The sequence below is a fragment of the Sorex fumeus genome, unplaced genomic scaffold (genome assembly GCF_029834395.1).
Source record: "Sorex fumeus unplaced genomic scaffold, SorFum_2.1 ptg000044l, whole genome shotgun sequence".
In the NCBI taxonomy this organism is placed as follows: Eukaryota; Metazoa; Chordata; class Mammalia; order Eulipotyphla; family Soricidae; genus Sorex; species Sorex fumeus.
In genome coordinates, this window is record NW_026606101.1 from 27109625 (window position 1) to 27127097 (window position 17473).

A 17473-nucleotide genomic window follows, 5' to 3' on the forward strand; every position below is an offset into this window, starting at 1 on the left:
ACATCTACACAATGGAGTACTATGCAGCTGTTAGAAAAGATGAAGTCATGAAATTTACATACAAGTGGTACTACATGGAAAGTATCATGCTAAGTGAAATGAGTCAGAAAGAGAGGGACAGACATAGAAAGATTTCATTTATCTGGGGAATAGAAAGTAACAAAATAGGAGACTAAAGCCCAAGAATAGACGAGATAAGTACCAGGAGGTTCACTCCATGGCTTGGAGGGCAGCCACACATGTTAGGGGAAAAGGCAGATCAGATAGAGAAGGGACCACCAAGTAAAGGGTGATGGGAGGATCCTCCCAGGATGAGAGCTGCATGCTGAAAGTAGACTATAGAAGGAACATGATTACTACTCAATGTCTCTTTTGCAAAGCAGAGCACCCAAAAGGAGAGAGAGAATAGAAGGGAATGCCCTGTCACAGAGGTGGGATAGGATGAGGTGGATGGGGGTGGGTGGGAGGGATACTGGGATCAGTGGTGGTGGAAAGTGGGCACTGGTGGAGTGATGGGTACTCAATCATTGTATAACTGAAACCCAAGCACCAAAACTTGTAAGACTACAACTGTACCTCATAGTGTTTCACTTTTAAAAATTAAAAAAAATGAATGTCATAAAAATAATGATTAGCTGATTATTTAAGAATTATAGTGATGCCAGAAGGGATTATTTGGAGGCTAACCAGACTGTGAATCTCAACTCTACTCCCTTAATGTGTTACTACAAAAACCTCAGTTTACCTTGCTACAGCAAATCACAAGCTGATCTATTCCTTTATAAACTGAAAATGAGACTGTTGTAAAGATCATGATGACTTAGATCTCTATGTATCCCTCTCCCTCTAAATGAACAGAGTGAAAATTCAAACTATAAGATTTAAGTGATATAATGAATATAAGGTGTTCAGTATGGTAATTCATGTCTTAGGATTTCTTGAAAAATGATAGCTCTACTAATATGATCATGATTATCATTATTATTATAACTTCCTTCAGTAAAAATGGAGCATTCCCATCCCACCTATGCTCCGTTAGAATTCTTTGGGGTTTTTTTCTTTTCTTAGTTTCCAAATTCCTGAACTCTGATGGATTCTTCTGGTTGCTGAAGTTCCCTTGGTCCACATGCCTGGCAGACCAACATCCTCTCTGATTCCACTAAAGGAACAACCCTCAACCAAAGCAGGTGCTAGAGGGTTGTTATATATTCCAACTCCCTTGCATTTGGTAAGAATGTCAGAATTATCTAGTGGGATCATGTACCTCTAGGTCATTAAGGTAATAAGGAGTCATTTCTGCTTTTCTTCTCTTTCCTATCTCACATACTCAGATAACTACAAAATTTACTGGTATTACCTAAGTGAAAAGCAACCACTATTTCTTTAACCATTCAATTTCAAAGAAATCAACTAAAGCATCATTAAACTTTCTCCTTCACTATTGCATTACTGCCTCCGAATCTAATTACATTTTCTAGAAATTCTGGTTTCCAATTTGAAAACATAGACTTTCAATAATTTCCCAGTATATCAAAGAGTTCAGGCAGATCCTAAAAACTCCCTGTGGCATATTCAAGATGCCAAATATAGTAAAGACAATAGGTCTCATTTGCCTGACCCTGAAAGAGCCTCCAATCATTGGGAAAAGATGAGTAAGAAGAGGCTGCTGAAATCTCAGGGTTAGGAGGAATAGAAACGTTACTGGTGCCCGCTCAAGTAATTCGACAGTCAGTGGGATGACAGTGATACAGTGATCAAAGAGTTATAATTAGTCAAAACCAGTCAGAAAATGAGCAGATCTTTCTTTAGACCTTCTTGAATATTTTTATCATGACTCAATGCTCTAAGTATTTATGGTGGTAGGATTAGTTTCAATTGATCTTTGGTAGTTCTGTGTTTATCTTGAAGGCCACCTGGAACCATGGTATTGATCTTTAGTCAAGACAGAGGTAAATGTACAAGCTAGTGATTTTAAATGTATTGCAAAAAGCCTTAGGCTCCCCCAAAGGTAGCCTGTACCAGTTTGTCAAAGCTATTTATTGAAATTGAAATGATGGGTTTGCACCTGCTTACATGTCCACAGAGTCCATATTTAGCTACCTGAGCTGTGAGATATAAAATACCCCTCTGGTGTCAGGAATCTTGACTCACTGAGGTTAAGGTATTGCACCAATATTTTGGTGATTTACCATAAAAAAAGATGCATCCTGTGTAACAGAGAAAAGGATCCTCAGAGTTATTTCTGGAACTCTTAATTCTTTCTGATGTTTTGTTCTTCTTTTGTAATGTATTCTGTGCCAGAGTTACATACATCACAACTTTTTTGGTTAATCAAAACTGTATAACTGGTGCTCTGATGCGCAAAGGTGGTTTTTAACAGGGGATTGGGATGGAGGACGAAAGAGTACCTGTAACATCCAAATTTAGAGCCATTTCAGAAACTTCTGAATATTAGAAAGCAAGATTCTCTATTTTGCTTGGTTTGTAGAATATAATTTGGCTCAGTTACCATGAGAATTCATTTGAACATAATATAAACTTTGATGTTGCTCCATGCTCCATGGGAAGCTGTTGGCCTCTTGAAATCTTGAACTTACTTTCCTTACATTCTCATCTCCTGTGGACTTTGTGCATTGTTCAACACACCTTAATACATGAAGCCTTTCGTAAATAAAGGAACACTGCAGAAATCATCTGTTTCTCTACTATACACTGCTCAAGTGCATGTGCTGTTATCTGCTTAAAATACCCATCTTGAGTAGCATTTCAGTTTTTCTCTTTTTCTCTGTTCCACTAGAATCCGGTGTGAAAGTTAGTCTTGAAGTCCTGCTTGACTGACCTAAGCTACTAATTGCTGAAAAACTCACAGTTTTCTTGTCTTGAAGGATACTCTCCACAGAGGCTGCATCTCCATGATTTATATAATAATGTTGTCCATCTCCCCGCCCACACTCTATACTTCCAGAAACCCCAGAAGCCATGCCCACTTCCCATATCTGTCGCCATGTTAACTCATTGGCTCATACCATATATCCTGAAGTCTATGGACCACATGAATGTAAAACTGATATTCCAGTAGGAGCACACCTAAATTAAATGGGAAAGTAATATAGATGCTAACTCATTAAATAAAAACAATAACAGAGAAGGCTCAATTTGTAGCAACTAGTTTAGTAAATTCTAAGACAAGGACTTAACAAACCCATGATGAGATATATAAGTTTCACATTTAAAAAGTGGTATTTTATACTATTAAATTTAATATTGAAGCTTTGTTATCTAATCACTTTCAACTCTAGAATTGTATTAGCAATTGTGGCTTTTATCTACATTAAAATAATTTTTTTAAAAAAAATCTATGCTCTCAGAAGTCAGGTGCCAGGAAAGGAGAGTCACACAAAAGAATCTGGAAAAGTGACATCATCAAGTTTTACAAGATAACTTGCCTAGGGTCAAAGATATAGTACAGAGGGTAGGGTGCTTGCCTTACATGAGGCTGACCTGGGTTAAATTCCTGCCATAAATTATTATCCCTTGAATCTTCTAGGAGTGACTCCTGTGCAGAAAGTCACAAAAAAAGCCCTGAACACAGGGTGTTACCTGCACTCCAAAGATAACTTGTCTAGAACTTGATATTTCACAATAGAATGCTCTTTTTCACTGTTTAACATCAACCTCTCTAGTTTCAGAAACTGTGGGCATATACATAATAAGCTGTAATTTGAAATGGTGAAATAAATGTTCATTTTCTATTATTAAAACAGAAGTGATCAACATGCTGTTCACATGAAAATTATAATTATATTTGGGGATTCTTAACAATAATTGGCATTCATCTATGATAATCTAGCTGAAGCAGATCCAAAGTAAATTTAAATTCATCTCTCCCTAAACCAACTGACCATTTATCCCTTACTTGGGTGGCATCATCCTATTTTTTCACTACTACTGAGCCTCTAGTCTTACCATTAAAATCATTCCTCTAAGAATATAATAAACTCACTTCTCTGCTAATAATTTGCTATTGGCTTTTGATCTGGTATCGTAAAAGCAAGATCTTTTCCCAAGGATGAAATACTTTCCAATTTTATCTCTTCCACCTTGTTTCTCCAAATCCCTTCTCAAAGAAATATGTTTACTTTCTGAGTTGTTGAACATACCCACGACCTGGTTCACGGTCCATTGAAAGTTGAATCTTTAAGCTGTTACTTGGCTCACTCTTCTTCATGGTTTAATTCACTGTGCCCAATTCTGAGTGGTTTTCTAGGAGAATCAAACTAAAGTAGCCTCCCAATCATTCTTTATCTCATTAGCTTTTGACCCATATACATGACCATAACTAAAGTCTACAAATTTCATTCTGTATTTATCTATCATTTCCTTCAAGGTCAAACCCTTGCATTTTTGTGTTACTCCGTACTTCCCAGAAGACACTGAATGAATATTTGTTGACTAAATCAAAAGATTTGTTTAACTGCATTTTTTATTTTTAAACTGAGATACAACTAACACATACCATGTATTAGTCTCAAGGGTACAACACTATGATTCTTATTTTTGTTATGAAATGATCACCACACTAAATCTAATTAATATCCATTATAGATTGTTTCAGATCCTCCTTTTCTGATAAGTTCTAAGATTCACTTTCAAAAAACTTTACAAAATGATTAGCTATAGTCACGATGCAGTGACTACAATTACTTTATAATAGAAAACTTACATATTTTGTCTCCGTTATCCACTTCAACCCTGACTACCAATAATCTGTTTCCTCTGCTATGATTTAGGTGTATTATTTATCCACTTAATTCCTGCATGTAGGTGAGGTCAAGTTAGTTGTCTTTGACTTATTTCATTAGCATATGGCTTCAGTATCCATTGGAACTCTGTCAAATAGGATAGTTCCATATTTTTATAACAATATTTCCTTATATCCATACATATGAATTAAAATAAAGTTCAAAAGGGCAAAATTTGTCCCCTACCTTTTATGTGATGGTTCTATAGGAATGAGACTCCAGAGGAGTGTGGCTATTTCTGTTCTGCAACTTTTTGTTCAAGTTCTTCAGCGTTCTTCATTTTTCCTCACTGTTCATTTTGGCAAGGGGTGGAAGCATTTTGCCATCGTGTATTTCTGTAACAACATGGTGACAATGTGAGTCAGAATCCCACCAACATTATGCTCTGTTTAAAAATAAACATATACCTCATTTACTTTACATTCTCCTACGTGCTTTGTATCTTTTCTTCACTGTTTTCATCATCTCAGGCACGCAGAGCTGGGCAGCCTTGGGCTCTATTAGACTCCCTCTCGTACCTAGCTCTCATCTTTCACTTTTCTCTAATCATTACACTGTGAATCCATCTCTTCATTAAATGGTGAAGTATATGGAAGACCCTGAATTGATGGGCTCAATCCACTAATCAGTAACTGTACATGTTTAATACAGTTGCTTTTCATGAACTGCAGTAGCTATGCTCCTGAAATTTGCCACAACAGCAAACACTGTGAGCACTAAATCACTGCTTGTATGGAAAATATACAACTAGGTTTCTGCTAGTCTTAGGCTCCCAAATTTTCTTCAACCAACCAAAACATAACCTATTATATGGTTTTACATTAATTCCTATTCAAGGATATTTCATTTAATACATATTGTTGACATAATTAATATTCAACTCACAGCCAACAGCACTGTAGTCCTTTTGGGCACTTCAGCGGTAGGGCATTTGCCTTGCATGTGGCCGGCCTGGCCGACCTGGGTTCGATTTCTCCCAGAGAGCCCGGCAAGCTACCAAGAGTATCTTGCCCGCACGGCGTATGACGCATGACGTATTCATGTGTTAAACACAGTAACAACAAGGCTCACAATGGAGACATTACTGGGCCCACTCGAGCAAATAGATATCAATGGGAGGACAGTGCTACAGTGCTACAGCCTTCTTGCACTTAGGAACTCTAGACAGTTCTTCAGCGATCTCTGGTTTGGGGGCATTTTAAACAATGATATCCCTCCTCCCCAAGAAGGCATTTTTAAAAAGCATAAAAATGCACAAAACATGAGAAAAATTCTTCAATTTAAAATCTATAAATAAGGATGATTGACTAATAGCACAGCGGGTAGGGTGTTTGCCTTACACGCGGCCAGCATGGCCAACCTGAGTTCGATTCCTCCGCCCCTCTCGGAGAGCCCGTCAAGCTACCGAGAGTATACGATATGCCAGACACAGTAACAACAAAGTCTCCAATGGAGACGTTACTGGGCCCGCTCGAGCAAATCGACGATCAACGGGAGGGCCTTTACCTTTACCTTTACCTTTTGGCGGTCTCAGGCATGTACAATTTTCTCATGTTTTGCAAGTTCCTGTTTCAGATATTTTAAAAAATTGATCACCATGAATTACAGAGTTACAAAGTAATTAATTATTAAGTTTCAGGCATACAAAGTTCCAACAGCAATCTCTTCACCAGTGTCTTACAAGTTCTTAACTTTATTTATGGTTTGGCACTGCACTGCCATTTAAATGAGCAAAGAATACTATCAATCAGATAGAAAGGGACTAAATACAAATTTCATATATTGCACAAAGATCCATGAATGGAAGCAGTTATTCACTATCCTAATAAAAGACAAATTATTGCTCTTTCCTTTATCTGATATTAATCATTGCTCATTCAATTTTCAGACAAGTCCCAAGAAAATTTCCCTGAAAATAATTATAGTTGAGTCCACTTTATCCATTATGGGACAACCCAAATTGCTCCCAGAAGATGCCTCACTTCTTCTTCTTGAATAATAAGAAATACCTACTTGTATTTCATTATATGCATCAGTTAACTATAGGTACACAATACGCACCTTTAGAGGACTTTCATTTTCTGTAAGGTGCTAGAAATTTATGACAAACAATGGAGTCTTATACATTAAATACAGTGTAGTTGAAAGATGTTTAAAGCTGCTTTCAGAATATAAATTTATGGTTAATAGTTGTTTTAAAGACTTTCCAATTAACTTTACTTCTTAATATTTTAAACAGGTTAATTTAACCTTACTTTATTTTTAGCTCATGGGAAGTAATTTGCTACTTAAATTATCTCAAAAGCGAGCCTTTTGGTTTTTTTTTCCACATTACTTTTTTATTTTATTGTATCACCATGAGATAGACTTACAAAGTTTTCATGTTTTAGATTCAGGCATCCAATGATGAAACACCCATCCCTCCACCAGTGCACATTTTCCACCACCAATGTCCCAAGTATCATCCCCCCCCCCTCCACCGCCGCACACACACACATACATACACATTGCAGTCCTCACCATGCCTCTATGGCAGACAATTTCCCCAATACTCTCTCTCTAATTTGGAGCATTTATTTTGCTCTAAGTTTCCCACTACTGAGAGCATTCGATATGCCAGACACAGTAACAACAAAGTCTCCAATGGAGACGTTACTGGGCCCGCTCGAGCAAATCGATGATCAACGGGAGGGCCTTTACTTTACTTTTATTCAAACCTACCTGCCAGGGGCAGACACTAGATAATATATTTTCCATAGCTCATTTTGAATATCATGAGAGCTCATTCGGGTGTGATTATAAATGTAAATTTCTAGACTGTAAATGCTTGGGTTCCAGAGACATCTCTGTATGGCACTAATCCATTTTGGTATTTAATTGGGAGCCTCTGGGCCAGGGCTGTTGCTGCTCTAAGATGGCATACAGAGGCAAATTATGGGCATGACAGACAGTTTTCTAGGCAGGTGGCGACCTGGGGAGGACAGCCCAGATCCCCTGCCACCGTGAAACTTGGATATTTAGTCCTGAAACAACATACCCGGGCCTTGCTTTGAAAGCTCTTGGTCACTGGGATTCCATCTGGAGTAGGTGGGGAGACTGCACCTGCCCCATCTGGGGTGCCCTGGTGATATTTGCTCGATATGGGGCCTGGAGAGATCTCTAACTCTGTAGTATATTCCTGGACTTGCTGCTGTGTCTCTGGGCCAGGGCTGTTGGTGTGCTAATATGGTGCCTGGAGACTAATTGTGGAGATGACAGCCAGACTTATGGGTAGGCAGAGACCCAGGGAGGGACAGCCTGGGTTCTCTACCACCATGTGGCCTGGAGATGTAGTCCTGGAACCTGCATACATGGGCTTTGCTTGTGGAAGTGCTTGATAGGGGTGAGTGCATCAGTAGCCTGCTGTTGTCCTCAGGCTTCCTGATACCACAAAATTGCCGCTGTGCCTTTGGCCAGACCTCAACAACTTGGGAACAAGTTTACCAAAAAATTAAACAGCCAAAAGTTAGGTATGTGGGAGTCACACCCACAAACCACCTCTGGCTCAGCTATACAAGCTCACTCAGAGTTGGGATGGGCTAAGTCCCCCACTTCTTAATACACATGGAAGAACCGGCAGTCACCCCCATGAACCAACTCCAGCACCATCCTGCAAGCTATACTATTGGCCTTGCCTTAGAGACCCCTAAATAAATCTCAAGAGATCAGAAGCCGCAGTTAAGCTCAGACTCTGAATAGTCCAGAGTAAATTGGAGGGGAAGGGTTGGCCTGTGCCCACCCAAGCAGATCCCCAGCTGCCGCTTGCTTCCACAATACAAAATTGCCGCCATACCCCAAGTCTGACTCCACCATCTCAGGATGGACCTCACTAAGATATAATCTGCTGAAAATTTTTTAATGTGAATCTTAGCATACCAACAGCCCAGATGGAGCAGGTGCAGTCTCTCCTCCTACTCCAGATGGAATCCTGATGACCAAGAGCTTCCACAAGCAAGGCTCAGGTATGCGGGTTCCAGGACTACATCTCCAGGCCACATGGTGGCAGAGGACCTGGGCAGTCCCTCCTCGGGTCCCCTCTTGCCCAGAAGACTGGCTGTCATCTCCACAATTAGCCTCTGGGCACCATCTTAGCACACCAACAGCTCTGGTCCAGAGACACAGCAGCAAGTCCCATATGACACCACAGCGCTGGAGATCTCTCCGGGCCCCATACCAAGTCAATATCACTGGGACACCGCAGATGGAGCAGGTGCAGCCTCCCCACCTGGAGTGCAGCCACTCCAGATGGAATCCCAGTGAGCCTTATGTTTTAAACTACCACTGCTTAAGACATGTAGGACTTGCTAAAAGGCAGTAGCAGTATTTTACACAGAAAACAAGAAATCAAAGATTATGAAAGCTAATTTTAGTTTAAAATAGCCACAATATAGTATATCAATCTCTTTTAAACTCTTGTAATATTCTTTTTGAATATTCCAGACTATCAAAAGTTACATTGTCAGAAAATACAATCTAGCTGTACCCTTATTCATAATGAATTGAGTAACACTGAGAAACACAATTCAGTATATTTTACAAAAGTAATACCTTGATGCAAAAAAATAAGACTGCTTAAATGCAAGTAATTTTATACTTAAAATTCTATTTCATGTAAAATGGAACAAAGACCTACTATAAACTCCTTCAGTGCAAACAATTTTATTCCCTCCATACTTTTCTACTCTCTTCATATTCAAAGTGGAAACACTTATCTTTGTAAGTAAGAAGGCTTAGTAAGAGATCGATAAGACACAAGATGGATTGTACCTCATCAATTCTGGAATCTTAAAAAGTTTATTACATTATTTACCCATTTATCCACGTTCCCATCTTCCCAGAGATATGAATTTGTGAAGGATAGGCTTGATATATAGTCAATATTTTTATTTAAAAAAAGACCTCTTTTTTCTCTGAAAGAAAATAGATTGTGACCTTAGCTTACTAATACAAATGAATCACATGAAAGATGACAAACCTATTAGGTCAAGTTCCTCGACAATTTTCAGGAACTAGGGTAAAAGGACAAAAAGGGGTTGTATAGAAAAATCTATTACAATTTATTTTTTAATTTATTTTAAAACTGATAATGTCTAAATTAATAATTTTTCTTGAAAATATATTTATTAATTTTATAGTAGTTGAGTATAATTATAATATAGATAACTTTATACTTGAACACACACAAGAGTTTCATTACTAAATCTGACTGTCAAAGTCAAGAAAAAAACAGAAAGACAAAGACAGCTTAAAATATGTCTCCTGTAGGGGTTGAAATCACATTTATTTGCTGCTACTCATCTTCCTCTCTGTGATCCTTATCTCTCCAGATGTAATAAAATACTTATATTCAGAGCTTAGCCTTTCATCCTCTTTCTTCGACACTTTAGTAGGAAGCATTTTCCATGATTAAAAAAAAACACGAAATATGTAAAACACAATAAAAACATAAAAATAAGTTTGCAGTATAAAATCTAATCTTAAAAAACAGAGTTTCTTTCATCTAAAATGTGCCGACTATGACATATGGGATTGCATTTTTGCAGGAGTTAATTATACACTGTTGATATTCCTGAATTCACTTCGGAAAACTTCAGAAACCAACATAACCATTCACTGTATTTGAATTTCCCCAAATGTGAGTTGAGGGCTATTTGGTTTTCTGTTCAGATATAATTTTAAAACTAATTTTCAAAAAACAATTTCACTCCTTCTGTAGAAAAATACTCTGCTTGAATGTCTAGCCTCAATCTATTAAACATTTCCCATGAGTCAATGAATAAATTCTTTTCAGGACTGTGAACTATATGTAATAGTTTCGTGTTGATGCTCATTTCCTCTGGAAAAATAGTTTATAAAGAGCTGGCTTCTTATTTCAGGGGCAACTGCTCTTCATTTTGAAAAAGAAAACAAATTTGAAACTATGTGTTTTCTCTTTAGGACAAAATTCACTTAATGTTTGTTTATTAAACATCCAGCTTCTACCTCCTTAGTGCATATTTTGAATCTCATTGACTTACTTATTCTGTATCTGGCTTATTTGTCGTGAGTTTAAGGTATGATGGCAGAGGAGGTGATAATGCCACACTCAAACAAATTTCAGCCAATTAAATGAGATGACTTCTGTGTAAGAACTTTAGATACTCTGAAGCCTTGTGGAGCAGCAGACTTAGAAAAGTTATTTTAATTCCTAAGTGTTTGAGTTACATGGAATTGGCTTAAATTTAATTTGAGATGAAAACAGCAAAAGATAACAGCTTAAAACCTGATAATTGACCCAGCTATAGCACTCCTGGGAATATATCCCAGAGAGGCAAAAAGGTATAGTCAAAGTGACATCTGCAATTGTTTGTTCATTGCAGCACTCTTTACAATAGCCAGAATCTGGAAAAAACCTGAGTGCCCAAGAACAGATGACTGGTTAAAGAAACTTTGGTACATTTACACAATGGAGTACTATGTAGCTGTTAGAAAAGATGAAGTTATGAAATTTACATACAAGTGGTACTACATGGAAAGTATCATGTTAAGCGAAATGAGTCAGAAAGAGCGGGATAGACACAGAAAGATTGCATTCATCTGGGGAACATAAAGCAACAAAAAGTGAGAGTGACACACAGGAATGGCTGAGATTAGTACCAGGAATTTTGCTCCATGAATGGAAGGCCAGCCACAGGCTCTAGGTGAAAAGGAAGCTCAGATAGAGAAGAGAGTACCAAATGAAGGGTGTTGTGAGGGCCCTCCCAGGGTGGGAGAAGCATGCTAAAAGTAGTCGCTAGACCAAACATGATTGCCACTCAAAGCCTCTCTTGCAAAACACAGTACCCAAAAGAAGAGAGAGAGAACAAGGGGGAATACCCTGCCACAGAGGCAGGATGGGACGGGGGGGGGGGGATGAGGGGGGGGGATGCTGGGACCCATGGGGATGGATGACGGGCACTGGTGGAGGGATGGGGACTTGATCATTGTATAACTGAAACCCAAGCACAAAATTTGTAAGCCTATAACTGTACCTCATGGTTTTTCACTAATAAAAAAAAAATAAAAAAAAAAACCTGATAATTGAGTTTCTGGAACAGGAGGATTCTCTCATCTCCATTTCATTAGATCTGTACCTGTCTAAGCTGATTCTGTTGAGTTGAGATTTTCTGACAGACAGAATCTATGAAGTAATACACGAAGAAATGGTTCAGTGAAAGGTGGATAGAAACAAAGAAGGGGTTCCAGGGTTCCTAAAACCATGCTTCTCTCTTAGAGGTTTTTACTGGGCTTTTTAAAATTCAAGTACTTGGGCACATTTAGATCAAAATTCATTGTTTCATGGGTAGAATTCTGAAGAAAAAGAAAACACATCTCTATTTTTTTCTTTAGGGACACTCCAAGACGCTGAGGTCTAGATAGCACAAATATCTGCATCCCATTATAATTACCGAAGACTCCTTGAAAAATCATTTGCACTCATTACTACTTTGAGTACTGACAGCTAAGAGACCTTCAATTAGATCTTATATATGTATACATATTTTATTTTGTGCACTGTGGTTTCCAAACTGTTATTAGTAGGATTTCAAGAAACACTGTCATAGAAGAAATGTATTTTATTTGATGTTTTAATAACTATGCCAACAAAATTATAAGGCTTTTTTTACAACTCTATGTACTTTATTTTATGCATTTTAAAACATGTTGCAATTTTTGTAAGCCTGCAGTTCTACTCCTAGATATAAACTCCAAAGGAATAAAACTAGGTGCTAAAATTTGGAATAGGATTGTGCATAACAGCACTATTCATAATAGCCAAAAGGTAGAAATAATCCAAGAATGGATAAATGCAATATATTCATTCAAGAAATTATTTGTCAATTGTAAAAGAATATTAAGCACTGTACTACATACTAAGATGTAGATGAACATCAGAAACATTAGGCTAAGTAAAAGATTCAACAAAATACAACGATTCTATGTAAATGAAATATCTAGAGTAGGCAAACCTGGGAGAGGCTGAGGTAAGTATGTTACTGGAATCAGGCATATGAGGTCTTATTTTGCATTGATGGAGATATTTTGGAACTAGGGACAGGTGGTTGTTACACAACTTAATGAGTATACAAAATGCCAGAGTTGCTAATTTTTAAATGGTTAATTTTTTGTCATAGGAACTTCATCTCAACAAATAAGCAAAACTACGTTAAAAATTGGTTCCTGGTATACAAAATACTGGTTAAACTCCACAAGAAGAAAACATCCAACCCCATCCAAAAATGGGGCAATGAAATGAACAGAAACTTTCTCAAAGAAGAAATCCGAATGGCAAAAAAGCACATGAGAAAATGCTCTACATCATTAATCATCAGGGAGATGCAGATCAAAACTACAATGAGATACCATCTCACACCTCAGAGACTGGCCCACATTCAAAAGAACAAAAGCAACCGATACTGGCATGGATGTGGTGAGAAAGGGGCACTCCTTCACTGTTGGTGGGAATGTCCACTGGTTCAGCCCTTCTGGAAAACAGTATGGACGATTCTCAAAAAATTAGAAATTGAGCTCCCATTTGACCCAGCAATACCACTCCTGGGAATATATCCCAGAGAGGCAAAAATGTATAGTCGAAGTGACATCTGCACTTGTTTGTTCATTGCAGCACTCTTTACAATAGCCAGAAACTGGAAGAAACCTGAATGCCCAAGAACAGATGACTGGTTAAAGAAACTTTGGTACATCTACACAATGGAGTACTATGTAGCTCTTAGAAAAGATGAAGTCATGAACTTTACATACAAGTGGTACAATATGGAAAGTATCATGCTAAGCGAAATGAGTCAGAAAGAGAGGGATAGACATAGAAAGATTGCATTCATCTGGGGGATATAAAGTAACAAAGTATGAGATTAATACCCAAGAATAGCTGAGATCAGCACCAGGAGGATTATAATTGAAACCAAAGCACAAAAAATTGTAAATCTACAACTTTAAAAAAATAAAATAAAATAAAGGAAAAAAAAAAGAAAGTGATTAGATAACAAAGCTTCAATATTAAATTCAATAGTATAAAATACCACTTTTTTGAGATTAATACCACTTTTTTGAGATTAATACCCAAGAATAGCTGAGATCAGCACCAGGAGGATTACTCCATAACTTAGAGGCCAGCCGGGTATCCTAGAGGAAAGGGCAGCTCAGATAGAGAATGGAGCACCAAATAAAGGATGTTTGGAGCATCCTCCCAGGAGGGGAGATGCATGTCGAAAGTAGACTATGGACTGAACATGTTTGCCACTCAATGCCTCTTTTGCTGACCACAACACCCAAAAGGAGAGAGAGAACACAGGGGATTGCCCTGCCACAGAGACAGGGAGGGATGGGGGAATGGGGGTGGGGGGATACTATCCATGGTGGTGGAAAATGGGCACTGGTGGAGGGATGGGTATCTGATCATTGTATAATCGAAACCCAAGCACAAAAAATTGTAAATCTACAACTGTAAAAAAATAAATAAATTTTAAAAAAAATGGTTCCTGGGAGACATAAACACAGCTCAAGCGGAAGAGCACATGCTGAACACATTTGAGGACTATGATTCAGTCCCTGGCCGGCCATACTAGCACCTCAAGCATTCCAATCTGTGCTTTTTGTGGCCCTGAGTACTGCTGAGACTGAACTATAAGGTCTACTTACCAATTTGGGTGTGGCAAAGAGTAGCCTCTGGCACCAACCACACAGCACCACTAGGTGTGGCCTCCATAAAAATAAAAACAAAAATGAATCGTGGGCTTAGAAAGGAGAAAACATCTAATTTATGGTTCTTCCCATGACACAGTTTTCTCCTCTTCTTTTGACCCAATTGAAGGTAATACACATATTCAAACGATTTCAATTTTCCCTATCTCGCCATAGTTTTATGTTGCCTGAGGCCTGAGATAAAATTTCGGAAGTAGTAGGAATGAATGAGAGAGGCAATAACTACCAAGCTTGCTTTTAAAACAATTAATATTTGCCTATACATACCTAATACACACTTAGAGAAACATTCCTGGTAAAAGAGAATAACTAAAGACCACCAAGTGAAGATGGTATTTGGCTATCACAGTAAATTATACATTTTCTCTTTTTTAAAAATTTATTTTAATGTAGGAGCATTGCTATTTATTCAGCCATTGATTACGCTGATTGAATTGGGCATGAACTCCACCTTACTTTTACTTTTTTTCCTTTTTAAAATTTATTTATTGAATCACCTTGAGAGCAGTAATAAAACTTTCGGGTTTAAGTCTCGGTCATACAATGATGAAACACCCGACCCTTCACCAGTGCTTATTTTCCACCACCAAAAACCCCAGTATACCCTCCCATCCCACACCCTCCCCCAACCTGTGGGGCAGGTAATTTCTACATTACTTTATCTCTACTTTGATTACATTCAATATTTCGACACCAGACCCACCATTATTATTTGGGATTTTACCCCAAAACTCAGATCTGCTGAAAAGGCAACCATAGACAATTTGTTTTCTATTGCTGATTATGAATTAACACATGATGTCATGTGGCCGCAGTAGTGGCCACATGATTTTGCAACTCCAAAATTTTAACAATTAAATATAGAGGGATTTTTGCCAAAAACCTGCTGTGTTCCAAGATTTGTTCCTGAGTCTCTGGGATCATGGCTGTTAAGCAGCTTGATCAGGAGCCAGAGAGGCCATTAGGTGGGTGGTGATCCCGGGGTCTCATTGGGGCAGGGAGGAAAGGAACACTTCCACCCCCATTCCACGAGGCCCCATGTGTCTTGTCGCTGTGGGCCCAAACCTGACTGTCCATTGGCTTCTGGATGATAGCAGCCATTATACATTTTCTTGAATAAAATTGACTAACTGTATTTTCTCAGTAGTCCACTTTTCCTGTGCTATTAATTGCCCAGTATATCAGGGGAAGTACTTATGGATTACCTTCAAGATAGGTGTAAAGTTTCTAGTGCTTTCTACCATTTCCATTATGTACTTTTTTCATTTAAGAACTATACATGATAGCAGTCAATATTAACAAATGCAAAAAATAAAAATATGCCAGAAATGAGAGGGAAAGGAAGTTACCAGAAAAAAAATAATAAATTTCAAAGAGTTGACACCTGAGAAATAAAAACCAAAAACTGAATTTTATTGATGAGGCCAAAAGTATTTTCAGGCTGTGGAAAAATCCTGTGTAAATTTTCTGAGGTCAAAGTTTGGGGGAATAAGTTAGGAAAGGGAACACTAAGACAATGAGGGAGAAGCAAGTGCCCACCACAGAGGAAAACGGGGTGGAAGGGAAACTGGGGACTTTGGAGGAAGCTAGTGGGCACTGGTAAAGAGATTGGTGTTGGAAAAATATGCATCTGAAACTCAATCATAAGTATTTTTATAACTTTGTAATTCATGTTGATTAAAGGGAGAAAAAAAAAGTGCCCTTCCTCCAACCCCCTACAACCTCCAACCCTGCCAAAAAGCCAAAATTATCATGGATAACCAGAAGACCTGAGTACCGCTGGGTGTGACTCAAAAAACAAAATAGTGGTGGTGAAGAATGGGCACTGGTGGAGGGATGGGTACTTGATCATTGTATAACTGAAACTCAAGCATGAAAGTTTGTAAGTCTACAACTGTACCTCATGGTGTTTCACTAATAAAAAAAAAACCACAAAAAATATGCAAAGAAAAGAATATTCATGGAACCACAGTATTGCCTGTAGATAGGGGTGGAATCAATGAAGAAAGAACAGGAAAAAAAATAAGTCAATGAATTTGGATCACCTTATGCTGAAAATCGGGGATCTTATTGTAAGTCTGATGGGGATTTGAGTATGTGATATAATCAAAATTTATATTTTGTTAATTAATTTTTATTGGGGGCACTCTCAGGTTGCTCAAAAGGCCCAGGAAACACCCTGGTACTACTTGGATAACCATAGACTGGGACCTCAGGGCCATACCTGGTGATGCCTGAGGACCTTCAGGACAAAACCTGGTTATGACTGGGGAGACCTTGTGGTGCCAGAGATTAAATGTGGGTTGGGTGCAAGCAAAATTGTGCCCTAACCCCTGTACTATTAACCCAACCTCTAACGTACACTTTAAAACCCTTCTTTGTTCTGATGGAAACATGGTAGGAGGACAAGACCAAAAGCAGAATTATTAGTTAAGAGGCAATGAGGTTAATACAAAGGTCAAAGAAGCTAGAATTGTTAGACTCTAGACATACTTTGAAACTACTCATTGGTTTGGTTGGGTACAATAAAAGAAAAAGGGATGACCTAACTGCATAGAGGACAGAGGTACTATAAACAGCAAGAAAGAAGCAGATTTAAATGTTTCCTGCATCTACTCTGACTTCTACAACAAAACATGGAGCAGCTTATGGACAGAAATTCCTCACAGTTCCATTCTGAGTCTGAGATCATAGTGCCAGTATGCTCAAGGGAGAGCCTTTCTTCTGAATTGTATTCAAAGAGACGAAAAGGAAGTTCTGTGCTATTTGTCTTATAATTCCATACATAAAGAATCTACCATAGGATTTAAATACTTTTGTGCTACCCACCCCCCCAACTTCCTAAAAATACCATCATCCTTAAAGTTCAGAAATTCAAGATATAATTTTTG

At 38.2% G+C, this 17473-nt stretch overlaps 1 protein-coding gene across 1 annotated transcript in view; it reads right to left on the reverse strand.

Moving 5' to 3' along the window:
* The window catches only part of PAK5 (p21 (RAC1) activated kinase 5), a 340402-nt gene that overhangs the window by 197742 nt on the left and 125187 nt on the right, over window positions 1-17473 (reverse strand). Inside the window, exon 2 of the mRNA XM_056121629.1 lies at window positions 4989-5137. The gene's annotated coding sequence lies outside the window, so the exon portion shown is untranslated. The remainder of the gene's footprint in view (window positions 1-4988; window positions 5138-17473) is intronic.